This window comes from Camelus dromedarius, chromosome 3 (assembly GCF_036321535.1).
Source record: "Camelus dromedarius isolate mCamDro1 chromosome 3, mCamDro1.pat, whole genome shotgun sequence".
Lineage (NCBI taxonomy): Eukaryota > Metazoa > Chordata > Mammalia > Artiodactyla > Camelidae > Camelus > Camelus dromedarius.
In genome coordinates this window covers 117,320,585-117,342,798 of record NC_087438.1, presented here as the reverse complement: position 1 = coordinate 117,342,798, position 22,214 = coordinate 117,320,585, and the positions used below count along the sequence as shown (strand labels likewise).

The 22,214-nt window shown below is 37.7% G+C and overlaps 1 long non-coding RNA gene across 3 annotated transcripts in view; it reads right to left on the bottom strand.

The window, feature by feature from the left end:
- The window catches only part of LOC135321033 (uncharacterized), a 243,699-nt gene that overhangs the window by 35,801 nt on the left and 185,684 nt on the right, over nt 1-22,214 (bottom strand). For all 3 annotated transcript variants that reach the window (XR_010380443.1, XR_010380441.1, XR_010380442.1), the window contains exon 3: nt 9,579-9,786. This is a non-coding gene — a long non-coding RNA (uncharacterized LOC135321033). The remainder of the gene's footprint in view (nt 1-9,578; nt 9,787-22,214) is intronic.

Below are 22,214 nucleotides of genomic sequence, written 5' to 3'. Positions count from 1 at the left end.
ATTATGGCCCTTGGGCTAAATTCTGCCCACCACCCATGTTTGTAAATAAAGTTTTATTGGCATTCAACCACGTGCATTCCTTAATATATTGTCTATCCATTTGTAAATAATGTTCTATTGGAACAGAGTCAAACCATTTGCTTATGTATTACCTATGGCTGTTTTCTTCCTACAAAGGCATAGTTGAGGAGTTAAAGTAGAGACCAAGTGGCCTGCAGAGCTTAAAATTGGATATCCAGCCTTTTACAGAAGAAGTTTGCTAACGCCTGTTCTACAACACAAAAGGAATATAGCTTTAACATTGGGGCCATTGCAGGGTAAATTGTGAGGTTTGTTGTGTGGGGAAAAGATGGCCCTCCAGGAAGCCAAGTAATCTTAGGCCCACACCAGCTGGCAGAGAGCCTGCCTAAGCCATCTCTTGGCTTGGTACTGCGACATGCTGTGAGGTGACATTTTGCAGTACAGGCAGGGAAATTTCACGTGTTTTTTTTTTTTAAATTCCCTGCCCATCTTCATGTGAACAGAAAAATATTCCAAACCAGATATATCTTAGAAAAAGCACCTGAATAACAACACAAATTGGCAGCCTCTGGATAAGCAAGTCTGGGTGCCAGGGCTCGTCTGCCTTCCGCGCCTGTCTCATCGTGCAGGTTGTGGCATTAGCAGTAATGCTGGTAAAGCATCGCAGGCATTCTGTTTTCATAGAAAGGGAACTTCAGGCTCAGCCTTTTATATGCAGTCTATTTAGAAACCTTTCCTCCTTTTGTAGTTTATTTTAGATATAAACACTACAAGTGTTCCCACTTGTGTAGGTGGTGAGAGGGGAGGAACTACAAGTGGGAGGCTCCACACTGGCTTACATATATATATAAGGGGAGGCACTCGCTCCAACTCAGTACTTCAGCACAAACGTCCTTTCCCTTGAATCCAGCTCTTTGAAATTTGCTGAGAATTTGTGTTGTTTATACTTGTACCCTTCACTTTCTGTCTAGCTGAATGAAGGCTTCCCCACATGTTCCATTTTTTGATCTGAACATGTGTGCAAGCTGTTCTTCACCTACCATGTTGGGAACATAGATTTTTTGTGTTATGTTGACAGGCCTTCCTAAATACATAATGAGAGGCAATCTCTCCAAGTTGGTTTTCCAGCTCAAACCTCCTTTACCTTCAAACCATCTTTACAGAGCTTGATTTTTATTTCAGGGTAATTGTTTCTAGATGTACCATGGCTATTCTGGCTAGCTGAATGAACGCTTCTCCACATGTTCCAATCTGGGATCCAAATGTGTTGGAAGCTGTCCTTCAACTACCTTGTTGGTAGATTTTCTGTGTTAGGTTGACAGGCTTACCTATATATATAAGGGGAGCAATCACTCCAACTCGATTTCCCAGCACAAACTGCCTTAATTTGAAACTTTCTCTAGGAAACATGCTGAGAAATCAGAGTATGTGTTTCTAGATGTAACTTTGCCATTAATGGTAGCTAAATGAACGCTTCCTGACATGTTCCAGTTTGGGATCCGAATGTGTGTGGAAGCTGTCCTTCTCCTACTTTGTTGGGAACAGTTTCTGTGGTAGGTTCACAGGCCTAACTATAAACATAAGGGGAGGCACTCACTCGAACTCAGTTTTCCAGAGCAAACTGCCTTTACCTTGAAACTGGCTCTAGGAAGCCTGCTGAGAAATCAGGGTATATCTTTCTAGATGTACACTTGCCCTTCAAGCTAGCTGAATGAACTCTTCTCCACATGTTCCATTCTGGGGATCCAAATGTGTATGGAAGCCTCCCTTCACATAACTTGTTGGGAACACAGTTTCCGGGTTAGGTTGAGAGGCCTACCTATATACATAGGGGAAGGCACTCAGTCGAACTCAGTTTTCCAGCACAAACTTTCTTTACCTTGAAACCTTCTCTAGGAAACATGTTAGGATATCAGGGTAAGTGTTTCTAGATGTACCCTTACCTTTCAGGCTAACTGAAAGCTTCTCCACATGTTCCATTCTGGGATCGGAATGTGTGTGGAAGCCATCCTTCACCTAGCTTGTTGGGAACCCATAGTTTCTGTGTTAGGTTGACTGGCCTACCCATATACATAAAGGGAGGCACTTGCTCCTACTAGGTTTTCCAGTGCAAACTGCCTTTAACTTGAAACTGGCTGAAGGAAAATTGCTGAGAAACCATGGTAAGTGTTTCTAGGGAGTATCTTTATCCAGCCTAATTCACATAAATATTTCCTTTCTGAAATCCATAAGACCAGCACTATTTACTGTAGAGGAATTCAGTAACATTATCTCATGTATCATCTTTCTGTGAAACTTTAAATACATAATTCCTTGATATACCTCCCATGTAATACCTTATTCTCTTAAAGATTTAAAAAACTTACTTCTTATAAACTTATCAAGTTTTCTCTTGATATTTATGGCAAAGAAGAGTGACTGTGTTACTTAATTCCTAAGACCTAACAGATTGCATGCAATGGCTATTTATAAATGTCACTGGACTGTCACCTTATTCTTTGAATACCTTAGGTAACTTAGCTTTTGAATACCCTAAGGTTCTTACAAGAAAAATCACCAGTGGGCAATATGTTTATCTAGAAGCTAATTTGTGACTGTCTGCTTTACCTTCCACTTCTAGATTCACTCTTAAGTAGCTGGCATAAAATTAGAGTAATTAGGCAACTTAGGACCATAAAGAAGTGGAATAAAAATAGTGGTCAGGAAAAACAGTATATAAATAAATCAAGCACCACTCTGTATCTGCAACTAGTATTCCATGAGACAAAATCTTTCCAGTGTTAGTATGTCCCTACTCTTCTTACTTACTTATAGAGTGATGATAATTTGAATTCTGGAAATTGGAAATTGGATTATTTTCCATTGTATCTTTGGCACAGAGAATCCAGCACATACAGGCACTCAGTGAAGTAGAAAAATAAATTCAAAGTGATTTTTTAGCCACACAAACATATACCACACAAGTGAGCTATAGTCACTTTTGTGAAGGACACATCAAGTTTATTGAAGTAAACTTGGAGGTAAACTTAGAGGTAACTTAGACTACTTAAAGAAAAGAAAAGAAAAGAAAAGAAAAGAAAAGAAAAGAAAAGAAAGAAAAGAAAAGAAAAGAAAAGAAACCTTTGAATTTAACGATTGGGTAAAGTGGCTTGATTTATGTCCAAAACTCTAAGGATCCCCAAATACATATTTCTCAACTCTCATCTGTGGACCTATGATTTTATGGAAAACCATGGGTTCTCTCCTTCTTGTGCCACTCTTTACTTCCAACCTTAGAACTTTGCTTTGCATTCAGTAGTATCTTTTATCTCAATATTTATTGACAGGCAAACTATTATCAGCCAATTAGAATAGTTCTGTAAACAAAATATTTTTGTGCAGGGATGCTGATCTGGTTGGCTCCTGCATAAAACTGCCCGGCCAAAAGAACTGGAAATGTAGAGTCTTGGTGGTTGCAGGGAGCCTCACCATCCCTCTAACCGATCACCCTCCTCTCCTTCTGTTGTGAATTCTCTCCCACGCTGACCAGCACAGCCACCTCAGCTGAATTCTGTAAATTATTTGCTCAGTTGCCTCCCACAGACTTGGAATTTTTTCCATATTTCTTTGTTCAAAATCTTAAGAAAGATGTCCAGTTTCTAGCTCCACATGCAAAGAGACTGGAAGCCACTACTTCATTTTAACAATAAGTAAAAAGTTTAATGGATTGAGAAATCAGCAACTCTTCTAGGATCCATAAGAAAAGAGAGGACACATGACAAGCTGCTACTTCCAATTTCGGAGAGACATACAGGTAAATATAGGGAGACACGGGTCACTAGAGCAGAGACTCACCAGCAGAAACTGCCACAGGAATCAGTGCTGGAGCAAGAAAACCTGGGCTGTAATGGATAGATATTAACCCAGCTATATCAGTGAACACTTTGAACATCAATATTCTAAGTGCATCAGTTCAGGGTGGGGGACATAGCTCAGTGATTCAGCCCATGTTAACATGCATGATGTCCCGGGTTCAATTCCCAGTCCCTCCATTTGGAAAAAAAAAAAAATTCAAATAATGACTGAAAATATAAATCCATCACTAGGGGCAGTATTGTTTTGTTTTTTAATTTACAAACAACATTTTTCTCAGTCATCTCAGGAGTAAATAAAAGAAGTGTCTTAATGGGGACCCATCCCTATCTTTCACAAATTTCCCCGGCATTTTGTTTTAGATAAGACCAGAGACTGTCCCAAAGACAGTTTCTTATCTACTTAGCACCAAGTTAGAAAGTTTTGTGATCTCTTTTGTTTTCTAAAAATATATCATTAATTTCACATTTTAAAGAAGACACGGAGCCCTAGTGGTTATGAATATAATTAAGTGTATTTTCAAAGACTAAAATTTCAAGAACTGAGCCCAAGGTAAGTTCATTCTTCTGGATCATTGTTGAATATTTCCACTATGTAATTTTCCCAACTCTGTTGTTATGCCTTAAAGAAATAAATGTATATCTGGTGGATTAGCCAGTGCATTTGGATAATTTTATTTTCTTTTTAAAAAGAATCATAATATCTGGATCACATTGTGGACAAGAGGTTCGAGTTTAGCTTCATCAATATGTTTTATGTGCATTTCTTTCTTTACAGTTCTAGCAATATTTGAGTCTTCTTAAAGTTTTACAAACTTGAAAACTTTCTATAATGTATAATCCACTGATTAAAGGGATTAATTATAAAAAGCAATCATGAATTTCACAGTCATTGTTTCTAATTTAAAAATAAGTTCTTTGTGCAATTCTCAACATCTGTAAAGTTAAAATAGAAATTTCTCTTTCCTTCTCTCCAATTTTACATGGCAGAGATAACCATGGTTAACATTTTGACATGTATCTTTTCAGATTTTATTTTCCTATTCACATAGAAACATGCGTGTACATATATTTTAATTTAGTTTAATCTTTACTGTGAAAAATTTCAAAGTTCTGGAAATTAGAATATTATAATGAGCCAATATATACCTTTCACCCAAATTGAACTCTTTTAATTTTTCCTCAGTCTTGCTTCATCCACACTCCCACCCAATGTCTTCCATCCCTCACTGGGTTATTTGTATAAAAAAAAAAAAGGCATAATATTTTATTAGTCAATACTTTAGTATTTATTTATCTCTAAAACATGACATTTAAACACCATTACCATACCTAAAATTTTCTAAATAAATAACTTCAATAAAATGAAGTAGTGTTCAAGTATTCCTAAATATCTGAAAAAATATATAAACTATATACATATATATAACAGAACTATACTAGACATAATGCTAGTTTATTGCACAAAAATTTAAACTAACAAAACAGGTAGCCCCTTTGTATATGTAACACTTATGAAAATAAGTTGGCTTTATATAACTCCTTTGTAGATAAATGATTAAAAAATTGTTTATTTATCATTTGCTTCTTAAAAATAGAATATTAATTGCATAAAATATATTTTCTTTCAAATTCATACTTTTTTCCCAATACTATCTTGACTTGTTTACATAAGTCAACCCATATTCTGATTTATTTTAAACACTCAGTATGTGCTTCTGTCTGTTACTTTATTAGAGAGCAAGAATTCTTTATTATTTTTAATAAAATATACTAGCAGGAAACTACTGGGATTCTTCCATTCACAGAGTCAAGCAATGATACCTGTTTTGTTAGATCAAGTGTCTAAGACTCTCAACTTCCAAAAGATTACATGGACAAAGTTTAAAGCGTCATAAATGATCAACTAACAAAGTTAAAAGTAAATGGTAGATGAAAGAACATTACTGGGATGCATTGGGATCTCTGAGCTTATGTTTTACACTCCTATTAATTTATGAAATTCTATCTGAGGTCAGGCTTAAAGCTCACTTCTTCCATAAATGTCTACTAATATCACCTATCTTTTCATGTATGTATTTTCCAAACCTATATCTTTAGTGAAATGCCTTTTAATGACTTTTGCCCATTTTTTGAATTGAATTGTCTTTGTTTCTTTATTTTACTGTGGAGTTTTGATACGGACTTAAGAGATGAATCCTTGGTCAGATGTTTGGTTAGCAAATATTTTCTCCCTTGCTCTAGCTTCTCTTTTTATCTTCTCAACAGTCTCTTTCATATAGCAAACATTTTTCATTCTGATGAAGTCCAATATGCTGATTTTTTTCCCTTTATAGGTCATGCTTCTGGTGTCAAGTCTAAGAAGTCACCACTCAGCATCAGCTCCCCATGGTTTCTCCTATGCTATCATCTAAAAGTTTTATAGTTTATGTTTTACATGAAGGTGTGTGATTCATTTTGAGTTAATTTTTGCATCAGGTGTAAGACTTAGGTCAAGGTTCATTTTTTTCTATGCATATCCAATTGTCCCAGTACCATTGGTTGGAAAGACTTTTCAAAAATTTCTTTTTGTATATTTGTCAAAAATCAGTTGCCTGTCCTTGGGTAGGGGCTATTTCTGGGTTTTCTATTCTATTCCATTGACTAATGTGTCTATTGACCAATATAAATTTTATGTAATGGGTCTAAATATTTCCTACTACACAATCTAGTCACCTGTCTACTGTAGTCTCCTCTTCATTGCTGTCCTCAACCAGGTACTCTTATCATTATGTTCCTGGTGTAAGTTTTTTGCTTTGGGGGTGGCTTTTTTTGGTCTTTAAAAAAGACATAGAGAATCTTGAATATTATTCTATTTAATGGTATTTTGTGAATTTCCTTGGGAAGAATTTAGTCTCTTTATTAAGCTTTCTTAGAGAGAAAGCTCTCAGCCTCACCATTCAGTATGTTAGCTGTGGGCTTTTCATATGTAGCATTTATTATGTTGAGGTAGTTATCTTTTATTCTTGTTGGTTAAGGGTTTACATCATTAAAAGGTGTTAAATTATGTCAAATGCTCTTTCTGCATAAATTGAGATGATCATGGGTTCCCTTCACCTTTATTCTGCTACTGTGGCATATTAAATTGATTAATATTTGTATGTTGAACCATTCTTGCATTCTAGGAATATATTCCACTTGGTCACAGTGTATAATACTTAAAAATGTGCTGTTAAATTCTGTCTGCTGACATTTTCTTGAGAATTTTCATCAGGGATACTGATCTGCAATTTTTATAGTGTCCTTGTCAGGATTTGGTATCAGTGTAATGCTGACACCAAAATTGAGTCTGGAAATGTTCCCTCCTCTTCAATTTCTTGGAAGATTTTGGGGGAGAATTAGTGTTAATTCTTCTGTAAATGTTTGGTAGACTTCACAAATGAAGTCTTCTGGTCCTGAGCTTTTATTTGTTGAAAGATTTTTGATGACTGATTCAATCTCCTAACTAGTTTTGGATGTTTAGATTTTCTATTTCTTCATGGTTCAGTCTTGGTAGGTTTTGTGATTCTAGGAATTTGTCCATTTCATCTCAGATATCCAATTTATTGGTGTACAATTTTTCATAATGCTAACACTTTTTATTTCTGTAAATTTTATTGTAATATCCCTTCTTTCATTTATGATTTTAGTTATTTGAGTCTGTCTCTTTTTTCCATAGTCAACCTAGCGAAAAGTTTGTCAATTTTGTTTATGTTTTCAATAAAGCAACTCGGTTTTATTGATTTTTCTCTGTAGCTTTTCTGTTCTCATTTTGAATATCTCTGCTTGAATCTTTATTATTAACTTCCTGACACTAGTTTTGAATTTAGTTTGTTCTTTTTTAGTTCTTTAAGGTGTAAATTGTTGATTTGGGAATCTTTCTTTTTTTAATATAAGCATTTGCAGGTATAAATTTCCTTCTTAGTACTACTTTTACAGAATCCCTAAGTTTTGTATGCTAGGTTTTCATTTTCATTTGACTCAGTTTTCCTAAATTTTCTTATGATACCTTCTCTGACCCATGGGTTGTTTAAGGGTGTTAATTCCTCACATTAGTGGATCTTCCCAGTTTTTCTTCTGCTATTGATATCTAGTTTCATTCCATTTTGATTTAAAAGATTATTTATATTTCAATCTTTTTAAATTTACTGAGACATTTTTGTGGCCTGACATAGTGTAACCTGGAGAATATTCCATATGTACTAGAGAAAAATGTGTTTTGCTGTTGTGAAGTGGAGTTTTCTATATATATCTCTTAGGTTCAACTGATCTATAATGTTGATCAAGCCCCCTATTTCTTTATTGACCTTCTGTCTTGTTGTTCTACCTATTATTGAAAGTGTGTTATTGATGTCTCCTACTATTATTGTAGAACTGTCTACTTCTCCCTTCAAGTTTTTCAATGTTTGCTTCATATATTTAGGAGACTCGATGTTTGTTACATATATCATTATAAACTATATTTGTATAACAATTCAATTGAAAAATAGGCAGGAGACCTGAATAGACATTTTGCCAAATAAGACATACAGATGGCCAACAAGCACATGAAAAGATGCTCAACATCACTAATAATCAGAGAAATGCAAATCAAACCCAAAATGAAGCATCACCTCACACCTGTCAGAATGGTCATCTAAAAGAACACAAAGAACAAATGTTGGCAGGGATATGGAGAAAAGGAATCCCTCATATACTGTTGGTGAGAATGTAAATTGGTGTAGCCACTGTAGAAAACAGTATGGATGTTCCTCAAAAAGCTAAAAATGGAACTACCATATGTCTCTTGGTGTATACACACACACACACACACACACACACATACATATATACACACACACACATACATACAATGGAATACTAATCAGACATAAAAAATGAAAATTTGCCATTTACAACAACATGGATGGACTTGCAGGGTATTATGTTTGGTGAAATAAGTCAGACAGAGAAAGACAAATACTGCATGATATCAATTATACATGGACTCTAAAAAATACAACAAATTATAAACTAGTGAATATAACAAAAAAGAAACAGACTTATAGGGAACAAACTAGTGGTTACCAGGTTACATTGTTTGTCTTTGTGTTGCTTTGTTAAGTGACTGCTAGTTTGTCATCATTCAGGATCATCAGGGTGTGCTTAAATAACACATTACTCATAACAATTGAATTATCTTACTTTTTGGAACTCTTAAGAGTTTCTTCATTTCTAACATATGAGAGTTTTCTCTTGCACAGTGAAAAAAAGTGACAATGAATATATGTATGTTCATGTATAACTGAAAAATTATGTTCTACACTGGAATTTGACACAACACTGTAAAATGACTATTACTCAATAAAAACGTTTAAAAAGAGAAAAAGAAGAAAAAAGAAACATTTTTAACACAAAATAAAGCACTCAAATGTAAAACAGAAAAAAAAAAAAAGTTTTCTCCTGGATCCATCTCCCTTTAATCCCTTGAAACTCTCATTTTAAAATGTTGCTTTATGGTTTGGTTTGAAGGTTCTAACCCTAGTCTGTATTAACTTTTATCTTTTCCTTTTTTAAGTTTAATTGAAAAGAAAACTAGGAAAAAAAAAAAAAAAACCTCTGGCAGCTGTGATACTAACACAATTATATTACAATAAAAGTCCTATAGAATATGAAAAGCATTTTTAAACACCTGTAAACAGGACTTACCTGCATGAGGTATGGTTATTAACCCTAATGCATGGATTTTCCTTGCTTCTGCTTTTGAAGTCCATGATGCTGAACTAGCAGAGTATTTTTTTGATGTGTCCCTCCATGGTGTCATGCAGGTGGTCCCCCTAGGGTGGGATGGAGAAGGACCAGTAATACACCGGGCAGGAGATCATGTCTGGTGTGAAAGTGATGATCATGACTTATGCTGGGAGGAAAAGAGTAAAGGGAGCATTAATTTAGAGCCTTTATAGTTATGGTCAACAGACATGACAGAATTTCATTTTCAGCAGTAGATTTTTTTTTAAGATTCAGAAAACTTAATTCTTTCCTGTAAACTGGACATAGCTAGTGAATATCTTAAAATCTTTGAGCAACTGCTTTAAAGTAGTGTAGTTACTTTACTTTTAGTCTTTAACCTAAGGGAATATCCAGAAGTCCAGTGGCAGTTTAAATGCAAGGGCCTGATCCTTGCCTATTACATTTTTTAAGTACAGTAAGTATAACTGTAGACTATGGTACTGTGGATAACTGAAGAGCTGCTTGGATATGTTATATGTAATTTATATTTTCAAAAATTAGAAATATCATGAAAATCAATCAACCTTGGAGTTCTATTTGGTATAATTTAATCTTTAATAATGTACATTTAGATAGCCCTTTTGTATATATAACACTTATGAAAATAAGTTGGCTTTGTATAACTCCTTTGTAGATAAATGATTAAAAATTTGTTTTTTTTATCATTTGCTTCTTAAAAATAGAATATTAATTGCATAAAATATGTTTTCCTTCAAATTCATACATTTTTTTTCTATACTATCTTGACTTGTTTAGATAAGTCAACACATATTCTGATTTATTTTAAACACTCAGTATGTGCTTCTGTCTGTTACTTTATTAGAGAGCAAGAATTCTTTATTATTTTTAATAAAATATACTAGCAGGAAGCTATACTGGGATTGTTCCATTCACAGAGTCAAGAAATGATACCTGTTTTGTTAGATAAATTGTCTAAGCCTCTCAACTTCCAAAAGATTACATAGACAAAGTTAAAGACATCATAAATGATCGACTAACAAAATTTAGTGTGTTCCTTGATTAAAAGTATAAATATGGGTCAGTGTTAAATTCAGATGTAAAGCTCTTATGAATGACATGAGTTTTCTCCAAAATTCCTTAATTTGGGCTTTAAACCCTCCAGTAAAAAACTGGTTTGAAGGAAGAGGAAAGTCGAGAATAGATCCAATCCAAATTCTATGGGAATAAACAAAGCTAAATGTTTCAGTCATTTTTTTGAAGCAGAACAGATATGTTTTCTGATATGATTTTAATAGTATTCATCTGAACATACGGTTTAGACACTGTGAGACCACAAACCAACAAACAAGATCTCAGACAAAGCAAGAAAAACAACTAAGGGGATTTTCTATTGCAAAATTTCCCCAAACTAGAACTGTAATAAGAAGAACAAGTCTGACGCCGTATTGGATCTGTTCCTTTAGTTTTAAGCACTGTGTCCTGTTTTCCAGGCTTAATCTTGCTGGCTCTGCACCTTTTGTAAAACAATGCTGCCTTTGGCCTGAAATCTACAGGAAAGCCTATTCTTGGGGCTCTGACCTTTAAGGATGTTAGCACTTCTGCACTTATGCAGAGATGGCAAGTTGCAAAATAGATAATAACCTTTGTTTTGTTGGAGGTTTACAGGGACACCATAGCCTGACCCACATGGATGGCTGCAAGAACAAAGAATGCCTGCAGCAAGAAGTTTGCACAACCAACTGCACCCCCTCCCCTTTTTAGTTTAAAAGGAGCCTGAATTCTGACTTGGGCAAGATAGTTCTCCAGGATGTTAGTCCCCCATCTTCTTGGTCTGCCAGCTTTCTGAATAAAGTTACTATTCCTTGCCCCAAAACCTCGTCTCCTGATTTATTTATTTATCACTGTTGTGCAGTGAGCAGAACAAGTTTGGCCTCAGTAACAGAACCAGCTTTGTCATTTCCTCTGATGTGAAGTCTCTCTGGGTGTACATGTGCTTGCCTGGTGGTGGTGGTGGTGGTAGACAAAAATATTTCAATTCTCCTAGATTTCAATAGGCTAAAATTCCCTGTTATTTAATTCAACTCTAGACTTTTACAGAATCACCTGCAGTTGTGCTTCTGGAAGCTACAAAAATTCCAACAAGGAAAATAATTCTATTGTCTCCTGACAAGATACTTTTCCTGAAAACTGAGCAGCTCTGAGACACACTGCAGGAGTACAGATAGATGCAGTGTGCTTCATTTCCCATGCTGTTCCAACACAATTTTCCACTTATATCAAAGTATATTGAAATCGGTCTTCAACAGCAGATGCTCTGGCATGATACAACAATGTCAATTCCACTTATTTATTGAGCTATAGCAGCTTTAGAATGATTTTATACCAAACTCCTGCTTGTTGCCCTGTCTTCTCCCTGGTGGCTAATTCCTTCTTCTTACTTCCTAAAAGTTCTCCTGTTATGGGAAGTTAGCCTTTACTGTGCACATTCGATTGGGAAGCCACAAATTAAATATGTGAGGGGATGACATACATATTTAATTCTTACTTATACATACATACAAGACCTGTCTCTTGGAAGATGTCACCTCCTAATGTGGGCAAGAGGAAGGTCTATAGTTCAATCAATGATCTAAAAGCAGTTTTCTAGGATATAATAAAGCAATGCTTGAGTTATAAGACAGAACAACTCCTGGATATGAATCAGTGGCACCAATCAGTGGGTGCACGTGTGTGCACACACATGCTCATGCACACGGAGCAGCCTTGGAGACACTCCATACCTCATCACCCTTAAGGTTAGGGTCAGGGTTAGGGTTAGGGTTCGTTGATGTCTCCTGGTGGCTCTGGGGATGCAGCCGGTCACCGCCCTGGGGAGTCATGGCCCAGGGAGAAAGAGGCTGGCCACAGACACTGCATGAGGTGAGAGCACGAAGGTCTGAGGTGGCCGCTGAAGGGGCTCAGGGGGCCCTGGTGGAGGGGTTAGCATGGCAGCCGGGGCAGATGCTGCAGGGGCTCCTGCGCCCAGGGAGCCCTGGGCATGCAGACAGGCCCAGGCTCACGGGGCTGGGGCTCTGGCCTTAAAACATCTCTCCGCACACTGCTGCAGCTGCACGGTGGCTGTCAAAGGCTTTGGAAGTCTTGTTAAAAAACTGCCCCTCTCCTTGTACGGATGAGAATTTTTTTAAATAAATGCACTCCTCATCCCAGCTCAGAGGGAACTTTCATGAGCCGATTTGACTCTGTGTGTGCCCAGGCCCAGCTGTGAAAGGGGAGCAGGACCCGAGGCCTCTGACATGAACAATGGCCTGGGGGGTGGCAGCGACGGCTACGCTTGGCTGGGGACAGAGTCTGGGGGGCTGGGGGCCAAGACACCTGAGAACTCGGTGAGCAGAAGGAAGAGACTCTCTTCTTCGCTCCTTTTCCCACTCTCCTCTGGGGGGCGCTGTAGTCAGAAGGAGGAGGCGGAGGAAAGCAGACACTGCGCATGCCTAGATCTCAGTGTAAGCTCATCATTCTGGATTCAAAAGTTCGTCTGCCCAGTGTGGGATTTCCTCCGAGTAGAGCAGTTGTCTGCATGTTCTCCTGGTACTCTGGTCTGTGCATGTGAAAACAGGAAATCAGGAGAAGTCCCGGAGATTTCCATTAAACAGTACTGTGAACAGCTTGCCGATGCATTCAGTCAGGGGGAAGTCAAACTGATTATCTCTGTTTTCCCTAAAATCAATGTGAATTAACAGCATATTTAAGGGGACTCATGGGGTAAAACCTCCCTTCCAATATCTTCCCCTAAGAAACTATTCAAGCTTTCAGAGAGATTAATCGACAGTGAAGCTGACGGGAGAAACAATAAATGGTTGTACTTATGTACTGGTTTGATCCTGTGCTCTGCTAATCTATTTCAGCATATAAATTAATAATAAGAGGCAGTGGGATAAAAACAATTCCCCTATTTCTCCAAACTGAAATAATCTCCCAGCTCTCAATATTTTACTTCAAAGTAGAATTGCACTAAATTGTCATTTCTATGGTTTGTAGGGAAAAAGCATGACTGACCGAAATAAGAGAAGGGTTATCAGAAATAACCAATCTTTTTCTTGAATATGGTACAGAATTTCTTTCATATAATCCTAAAAACCCAACTCATTAAATAAAAGGCCATAAAGTCCAAGAAAAGAAACTCAGATGAGATTTATCTTTCCCTGATCAATGGTGACTGGTGAGTCTCTGTCACACGTGCACTGTCTTAAATACTGGGACTCAAAATATCCCTAAACAGTGAAGGTTTCAATTTAAACCAAGAAAATTACATGGGAAAAGAACTTCTGAAGGATATCTAAATTCAGATAGATAAGGCCCACTGATATCAGCAAAGCTATGATGAACCATCAGGGTTTCTCAGAGAAGTGCCCGTGCATCCCAGCAGCTCAGAGCAAGGGCCCTGGAGCCAGACTGCTGGCTTCAGCCCAGCTCCACCCAGGCCAGCTCTGTGACCTTGGGTAACTCAACCTCCTACACTTGCGTTTCCCAATCAACAAAATAACAAAACCAACTTTTTTTAGAGCAGTGGTTCTCAGAACTTCTGGTCTCAGAACCCCTTTACAACTTACAAAAAAATTCATGATAACCCCAAAATTCTTGTTTATGTGAGTTACAGATTCCTATATTCATCATATTAGAAAGCAAAACTGGGAACTTTTAATATATTTATTAATTAATTTAAAATAATAACATTAAAGTTATTATATGTTATCATAAAAAATATTTTTGAAAAGTAACTTTATTATCCCCAACCAAAAATATTACTGAAAAGAGTGGCAAGAGTTTCATATTTTTTCCAAATTTCTCCAATGTCTGGCTTAATAAAACAAAACTAGATTTTCAGATATGCTTTTGCATTTAGTCTCTTGCAATTATGTTGCTTCAAATTGAGGGATATGAAAAAATCCAGCCTCCCACAGATGAGTAGTTGGAAAAGGGAGTGTTTTAGCAGTCTTTTCAGGTAATTGTGACTATTCTTGATATTGCACCACAATTGAATGAGTGGTAGTTTCAGAAGGGTGAGTTGCAATGAGGAATGTGATCAGAGATCATCTTTTTCACTTACTAAAGAGTAAAGCTTCAAACTATACGGAAACAATTAGCAACAACAGTAACAATAAACAAGACTACCCTAAAATTAAAGAAGTGTTTTCCTTAGTTTAGTGTGCACAATGGCTGCTGCAGACCACCTCACCTCTCACTACTTCACACTATTCAGAGAAGCTGCAAGTGCAGATAAATAAACTCGGGCAGCTTCTTCCTTTTTATCAAAACAGCCAATCAATGAAGAAAGTTACTAGGAACATTATTTTGCCTTAGTGTCCTGGCTGCAAAGTTCAATAGGTTTTGGGTGATCTCTTGGGTTCTGTTATATTAGTGTACAATTTTACAGAACATAGGAATTTTTCAGGATCACATATATGGAATAATAAGAAAAACACATATTACTCAGATAATAATAAATGCTATAGAAAAAATATGAGAGGAAATAGAATTGGAGGAAGAGGCTGCAGTTTTACGAGGAAGAAAAGGGAGGTTTCATGGTGAAGGTGGCACTGGGTGAGGATCAGAAGGAGCTAAGGAAGGGAGTCACGCACTTGGCAATAGAGAGCATTCCAGGCAGCAGGAAAAGCGAGAACAATGGCTTGACGTGCAAGTGAGCCTGGTGTGTCCCAGGAATGGCAGGAGGACCTAGGAAAAGCCGAGCACAAAGCACAGCCAACCAGTTTTTGACAAAGGTGAAAAATAAATTCCATGGAGCAACTGAAACTGGAACCTTTAAACAAGTGGTGATGGAGAAACTAAACATCCAGAGACAAAAAGATGAACCTCTACTCAACCTTCACATTTTACAGTAAAAATTAACTCAAAATGGATCATGAATTTAGGTGTAAAACTATAAATCTCTTATTTAAAAGGTAGGACAAAATTTTTAAAATCTAGAGTTAGGCAGAGGGTCTTACACCTGACACCAAAAGCACAACACAGAAAAGAAAAAAAAAATGACAAATTGAACCTTATGAAAATTGAAAACTTTTGTTCTGCAAAAGTCCCTGTGCAGAGGATGAAAACATGTGCATACCTTAGGAGAAAATATGTCCAAACCATGTACATGAGAAAGGACTAGCACCTAACACATATAAAGAACCCTAAAAAGTCAACAGTACAAAACAAACAATCCAAATAGAAACTGGGCAAAAGATATGAACAGACATTTCACCGAAGAGGGTCTACAGATGGCAAGTATGCAAGTGAAGAAATTCAACATCATTAACCATCAGAAAAATGCAAACTAAAACCACAGTGAGTTATCAGTACACATCTATCAGAACAGCTAAATTCAAAAATTGTGACAACACTAAATGCTGATGATGTAAGAAAAAAAAAAAAACTGACTCACTCAACCATTGCTGTAGAAACAGAAAGTAATACAGCCACTCCAGAAAACAGTTTGGCGGTTTCTGCTAAAAATTAAACATATAACTACCGCGTAACCCAGTAACTGCACTCTTGAGCATTCATTGCAAAGTAATGAAGACAGAGTCACACAAAAACCTGGACGAGATGTTAACAGCAGCTCTAGTGATAACAGCCCAAAACTGGATACCATCCAGACGTTCTTCAAAAAGTGAACAGTTTTGCAAACCATCATCTGTCCTGGCATACTACTCGGTAATAAAAAGGAACACACTATGCATACGCACCACAACCTGGATGAATCCCAGAGAATTCTGCCAAATGAAAATAATCTAATCCCCAGCGGTCACATATGATCCATTTATACAACATTCTTGAAATGACAAAACTATACAAAGGGAAAACAAATTAGTGGTTCCTAGGGTCAGGGATTTGGCAATGAAAGGGCAACATGAGGGACCTTTGTCATGATATAAATGTTCTGTCTTGGTGGCATCAGTGTCAGGACTCTGGCTGTAACAGAGAACAATAACTCTGCAACATATTACCACTGAGTCAACTGTATAGGGCCCCCAGCTCCCCTCTGTATGATGTGTAAGAACTCCATGTGAATCTATAATTACCTCAAAATCAAAAAATTTGATTAAAACAAATGCTCTGTTAAGATAATGAATATGAAAGCCACAAAGTAAGAGGAAATATTCTGGTGACATACATGAAGAGACTTATAGCCAGATTATATAAGGAATGCCTACTACTACATGATAAGATGAAAAGGTATAAATAAAATGAACAAAAGACTTGAAAAGCACTTCACAGAGGAAGAAATACAAATAGCTAATGAGCAGACAGGAAAGTGTGTAATGTTATCTGACAGTAGGAACTATAATGGCCAAACTGAAAAAGACAGACACCAAATGTGGACAAATATGTCACAACTGCAACCCTCCCCCTCCTCACTGGTCAGAGTGTAAAACCGGCACAGCCACCTGAGTAGAAGGTTTGGCAATTTCTTATAAAATTAAACACCTACTCAATGACCCAGAGATTCCAGGTCTAGATATTTATTCAAGAGGAAAGAAAGCAAATGTCCACATGAATAATTTTACATGGACAGTCACAGTAGGGTTAATTATAACACCCTAAACTGGAAACAACAGAGATGCACATCACCGAAAATGAACAAATTGGTAAATTCAACACTGTGGAGGAATTTCAGATATTATACTGGGTGAAAGAAGCCAGACACAATTGCCCATATTGTATGATTCCCTTACTATGAAATTTAAGCACAGGTAAAATCAATCTATGTGCAAAGAAATCAGAAAAATGGTTGCTTACAGGGATGGAGACTGACTGGAATGGACCTAAAGAAATTTGATATGGTGACAGAAATGTTCTAGTTCCAGACTGAGGTGGTGGTGGCATGAGTTTATACATCTGTCAAGACTCACCAAATTGTACACTTGATATCTGTGAATTTATAAATTTTACCTCAAAAGTCCTTAAGGCAGCCATCTATCTATCATCTCAGAAATACAGACAATCCTTTCTCAGTTACTGCCTCAAACTGCTTTAAGGCAATGACTAATGGCCACTCTGGGGGTCACCAGCACTTTGAGACACACCCTCCTGAACTGCCATGCTAATGAGATTGCCTAGAGCTCCTGAATTTCCAGTTCTCCCATTGCTGTTTAAGCCTTTACACGTCTTACTTCCCTATCACATGGAGTCAACAAGGTGATAGCTTCTATTCATGCTGCCAGTACTACTACCAACCTGACAATGATAGAGCATCTACTGTGTACCAAGGAAGGAATGTTTGAACAAATAATATCTCAGATATCCCCACAACAACCCCATCAGATGGGTCATATTTTTAAATGCCCATTATACAGGTAAAAAAACTGAGACAGAATGTGGTTATGTAACTCAGTCTAGATCACATAGTAATTCGTAGGGTTAAGGTCAAATACCACTGTCCTTAACTAATTCCACCACCATACAGTTGGCTCATTGCCCTTCTGGTTCCAATGTAAACCAAAAGTGGGTAGAAATATAATTGCATGATTAAACATCAACCTTAGGGTTGGCAAGCTTTAAATCAGGCAGAGTGTCTCATGTTTCTGTTTCAAAATCCATAAAATGTACACACAAACATGCCCCTCACACCAGACGAAGCTATGTGCAGGAAAGCATTAACACAACAGCGGTCAAAGGTCATCAGTGCCTTAGCCAAGTGCTTCCTGCATGGAGCGTCCAGTGGACAGGGCAAACTGAGGCATTAAAATGAGTATATATAATTTCCTATAAGCCAAATTACATAAACTCACCTATCCTACAGAAAAACCACTATTATGTAGCGGATTGAAAACTTACATCATTCAGGCAAGATGAAAAAACAAACAAAACAAAACAAAACACAACTGGGAGAAAATTGGCTGCATCTGACTCCAATCTTCTGAGAGTTGCTGAGAACAAATTGTAACTCACTGTGGTGGCAAAAAGGGTATTTTCCATGTTACTAACCACCAGTTTTTCAAACCAAAGCAAGTACAGATGAAATCAAACAAAATGATCTCTCTACACATAAACCTATTAGGAAACGATGAAATTCTAAACTCTAAAGCAAAGATGACTTTACTTTATCTCGAATTACATTTTCTCACTGTTAATGAGAATCATGTATCATTCGTTAAGTACGCTTGACTTAAAAACTCCTCTCTCGCCATGGTTGCAAACTTTATAAAAGCAAGAACTGAAATTTCTAATAGCTGTGTTATCTCTGTAACAGTAAGAACTTGTCCTTACACTCAACAGTGTATTTAAGCTAATAAGCACAGGAAACATATTCAGCAGCATCAGTCATTAGGAAAATGAAAATCAGAATCATAATGAGAAGACCTGTTCCAGGCCACACACTGCAATGGCTATAATCAAAAAGACAAGTAAGAACAAGTGTTGGTGCAGCGACCGTGCTGGGATGAGCTCTCTCCCCGCTGCCTGCCTCCACTCCCCGCCTGCCTGTAGGGGGAAGAGGGGCGGGAGGGCACCAACTCTGGATTACTCATCCCCCCCCCAGCTAGTTTTCACCTCCACCCCAAGTATACTGATAAGCAATGAGTTAAAAAACCCTGGGCCATACCAGCCAGTGTTCCAAAAGCATACAGTAAACATATGCTTTCAAATTGCCAGATAAAACATTTAAGATGAGGCCATCTCAGCTGCTTCTGAAGTTGTGACTTAGCCAAGTTCTTTTTTGTCTAAGAGCAGTGACATTTACCTAAACAGGGCTTCCACAGCAGGAGCCCCCCAGCTCCAGCAGCCTGCTGTGCACCACACAATGGCCTTGAAAGGAATGTCTGGTCACAGCTCAGAAAGGAACCAGAACACCAAGATAAGCAAACAGAGGATAAAACCCCAGCTTAGGAAAAAATAAATAAATAAGCTTCACTGGGCAGAATCATCAGCAGCCACACACAAACAGCATCACTAAAATGTCACAAGGATGACCAGGAGGTAGGAAGGAAGAAAAGGGCAGTGAGTGGAGTTACAATTACCCGGACTATTAAAAGGCCTAAAAAGAGGAGGCATTTCCTCAGATCTGCAAGGCTTAAACCTTGGGTGCACCTCCTCATTTTGCAAGGATTCTGTTGTTCTGCAATGTCTGCATGTAAGGGGGACTGGCAATTATATTCAAAACAGCATGCAATCTTTTTACGACAGATAGCTGACATTTTACAGTAAGACATCATTTTGATTTCAAACTGTTGGGTGATTCTTATAATGACTTAAGGAGCTCTAAGGAAATAAAGTATCAGCAGGTGATCAGTCAAATACTAAGAAATTCCTCACTTCACAGGCAGTAATCAGGTTGAAATACTTCCGCCATTACTCCCAAAAATAGAGCCGACAGTAATATGCAGGCCTTCCTAATTTCAAAACTATAATTTCCACAAATGGTAAAAATACATTCATTTGTTTCTGCATGAAACCATTGTGAAGGAAAAGCTGGGCTGGTCTAACAATATAACTCACAAGTCTAAGTATTGGAATACTGATCTGAGTTCTGCTAGACTAACTTGTAAATCTAGGTTAATTAGTGTTGGTTTGCTGTTTATGATTTTTTGCTAGCCAGCTGGGTTTTCAAAGATACATATCTGGCTTTGGAATGTTGGTTTGCTGCCTTCCTGCCTCCACTTTTGTGATGATAATGCTGCTAAAGCTGTTCCATGCCTATTGGCCAAATACCCCAAGCTTGTACTTTACCCTATTAAACCTCATGCGCACGTCTTGGAGGTGCTCAGAGCTTCGGAGAAGAAGCCCCTCTGAGTCCGCCGGTGTAATACATCTGAGTACTCCAACCCTCTGAGTGGTGCTTGTTTCTTGACTGGCCTGTCGTTTCCGTAACACCATCAATAGACTTGTTTGTGATCTGTGTCAGGGCATCTAAGAAAAATAGCTTGGGGGAAATTTATTTAAATCGGTGCTTTTCAAACTTTGGACCCCATACTCCGCTTACTAAATCCCATCCTGATATGCTTACTAAAGTTTAAGAATCACTCATTTAAAGATTTTCCTCTCTTCGCACAAATTTTGCAAACATTTAAAAAAATGAGTTTCATGTTTGAAATACAAAAAAAAAAAAAAGCCATCAATATAAGTACATCCCAACACGTCCATGAGCAAAGATCAGCAACAGCTTCCAGCAGCTGTGGCCCCAGCATGCTCATTAACCCTTTTTCACCCAGCAGGGCAGAGTAGGCCCAGAGCAAATTCCACCAAGGAACAGACACCGGAAAGTCATTCAGTGCATGCGCTTTTGAAGGAGGAAGCCCCAGCCATCACTGTGATTTGTTTTTCTGAATGTCAGTACGAGCAGTCAGTGCAAAATACTTTAGTTTTATGACCTTCACAACATGCCCAATGCCAAGGCCCCTGGGCAAGCACATAAAGGACGTCCAGAAAGGAATTAATAACAGCCAGGCCTCCCCTAGGTGGCCAGTGATCCTCCCCGTGTCAGTCACATGAAAGTGCAGAATTAACAGCCTGGTCCTGCCATGCCCTGCAGGCTCAGAATGGTTTAAAATTGGGAGGTTTCAAAAACTTAGGTCCTGGCACTCAGCATTATGATGCTGCAAAGGAGAAGGGAAATCTTTACAGCGACTGCCGTCTAAAGCACAAAGGCTTCGAGGATAAAGGGCAGCACTGAACTGCCAGTAAGTTGGCCTGAGCCGCCTGCTCAGGATTTTACAGCTCCAAAGGTAAAACGTGAAAATACTCCGACCTACCTTTTAAGAAACAAGCAGATGTGACTAAGGAATGATTATAGCTGTGGTTCTTAGCTTTGGAAGCACACTAGAATCTCTGGAGAGTTATTAAAAGTGCTAAAACCCAGGCCACCCCCTAGACCAATTAAATCTGAATGTCTGGGGCTGGGGCCCAGGTATCAATATTTTTCAAATTTCCCTTGTGATTTCATTGGGCTGCTAAGGCTGAGAACCATTTAAGGGAACTGAAGATAACCACGCACAGTTATCTGACATGAGCAATCTTCCCCTAAATATGTTCAGACTTTCCGTTTTAATTAATAGAACTCTGTTGCCTAAAGCAAGAAATCACTGTGACTTAGTGATTTCAAACTTATTAGTATTCATTTTTTAGAAGCTAAACAGAATATTTTAAATAGTCAATTCACTTCTTCATTAAATTTGTTTATTTGTTTCATTAAATTTCATTAAATTTATTATATAATTTAAAAAGAAGAAGTCTTTGTTCCACAGAGTTTGATTTTCCAATTTACCCATAATCTGCCTTCTCTGTTGTGTTTTGTCTTTAGCATTATTCATTCACACTTCAATCAAAAGAAAGGCAAAGAAACGAAAACAGAGAAGATGAAAAGTCTAAATTTACTCATTTTTTAAAATGTTGAACCAACTAGAATTCAAAAAAGACTATATGTTTCTGCTTCAAATCTGCTAAAGTTCAGCTTCACCCAGGAGTACTCAGGTGGAGAACTGGTCAGGTCCCCCTGAAGAAGAACCTCTCCCTGCTGCAAGCCACACACATCAGCTCCAGCCGTCACCTGTGTCAGCCCGTGCACAGCTCGTTTCCCCTCCACCCCAAGATGTATTTATA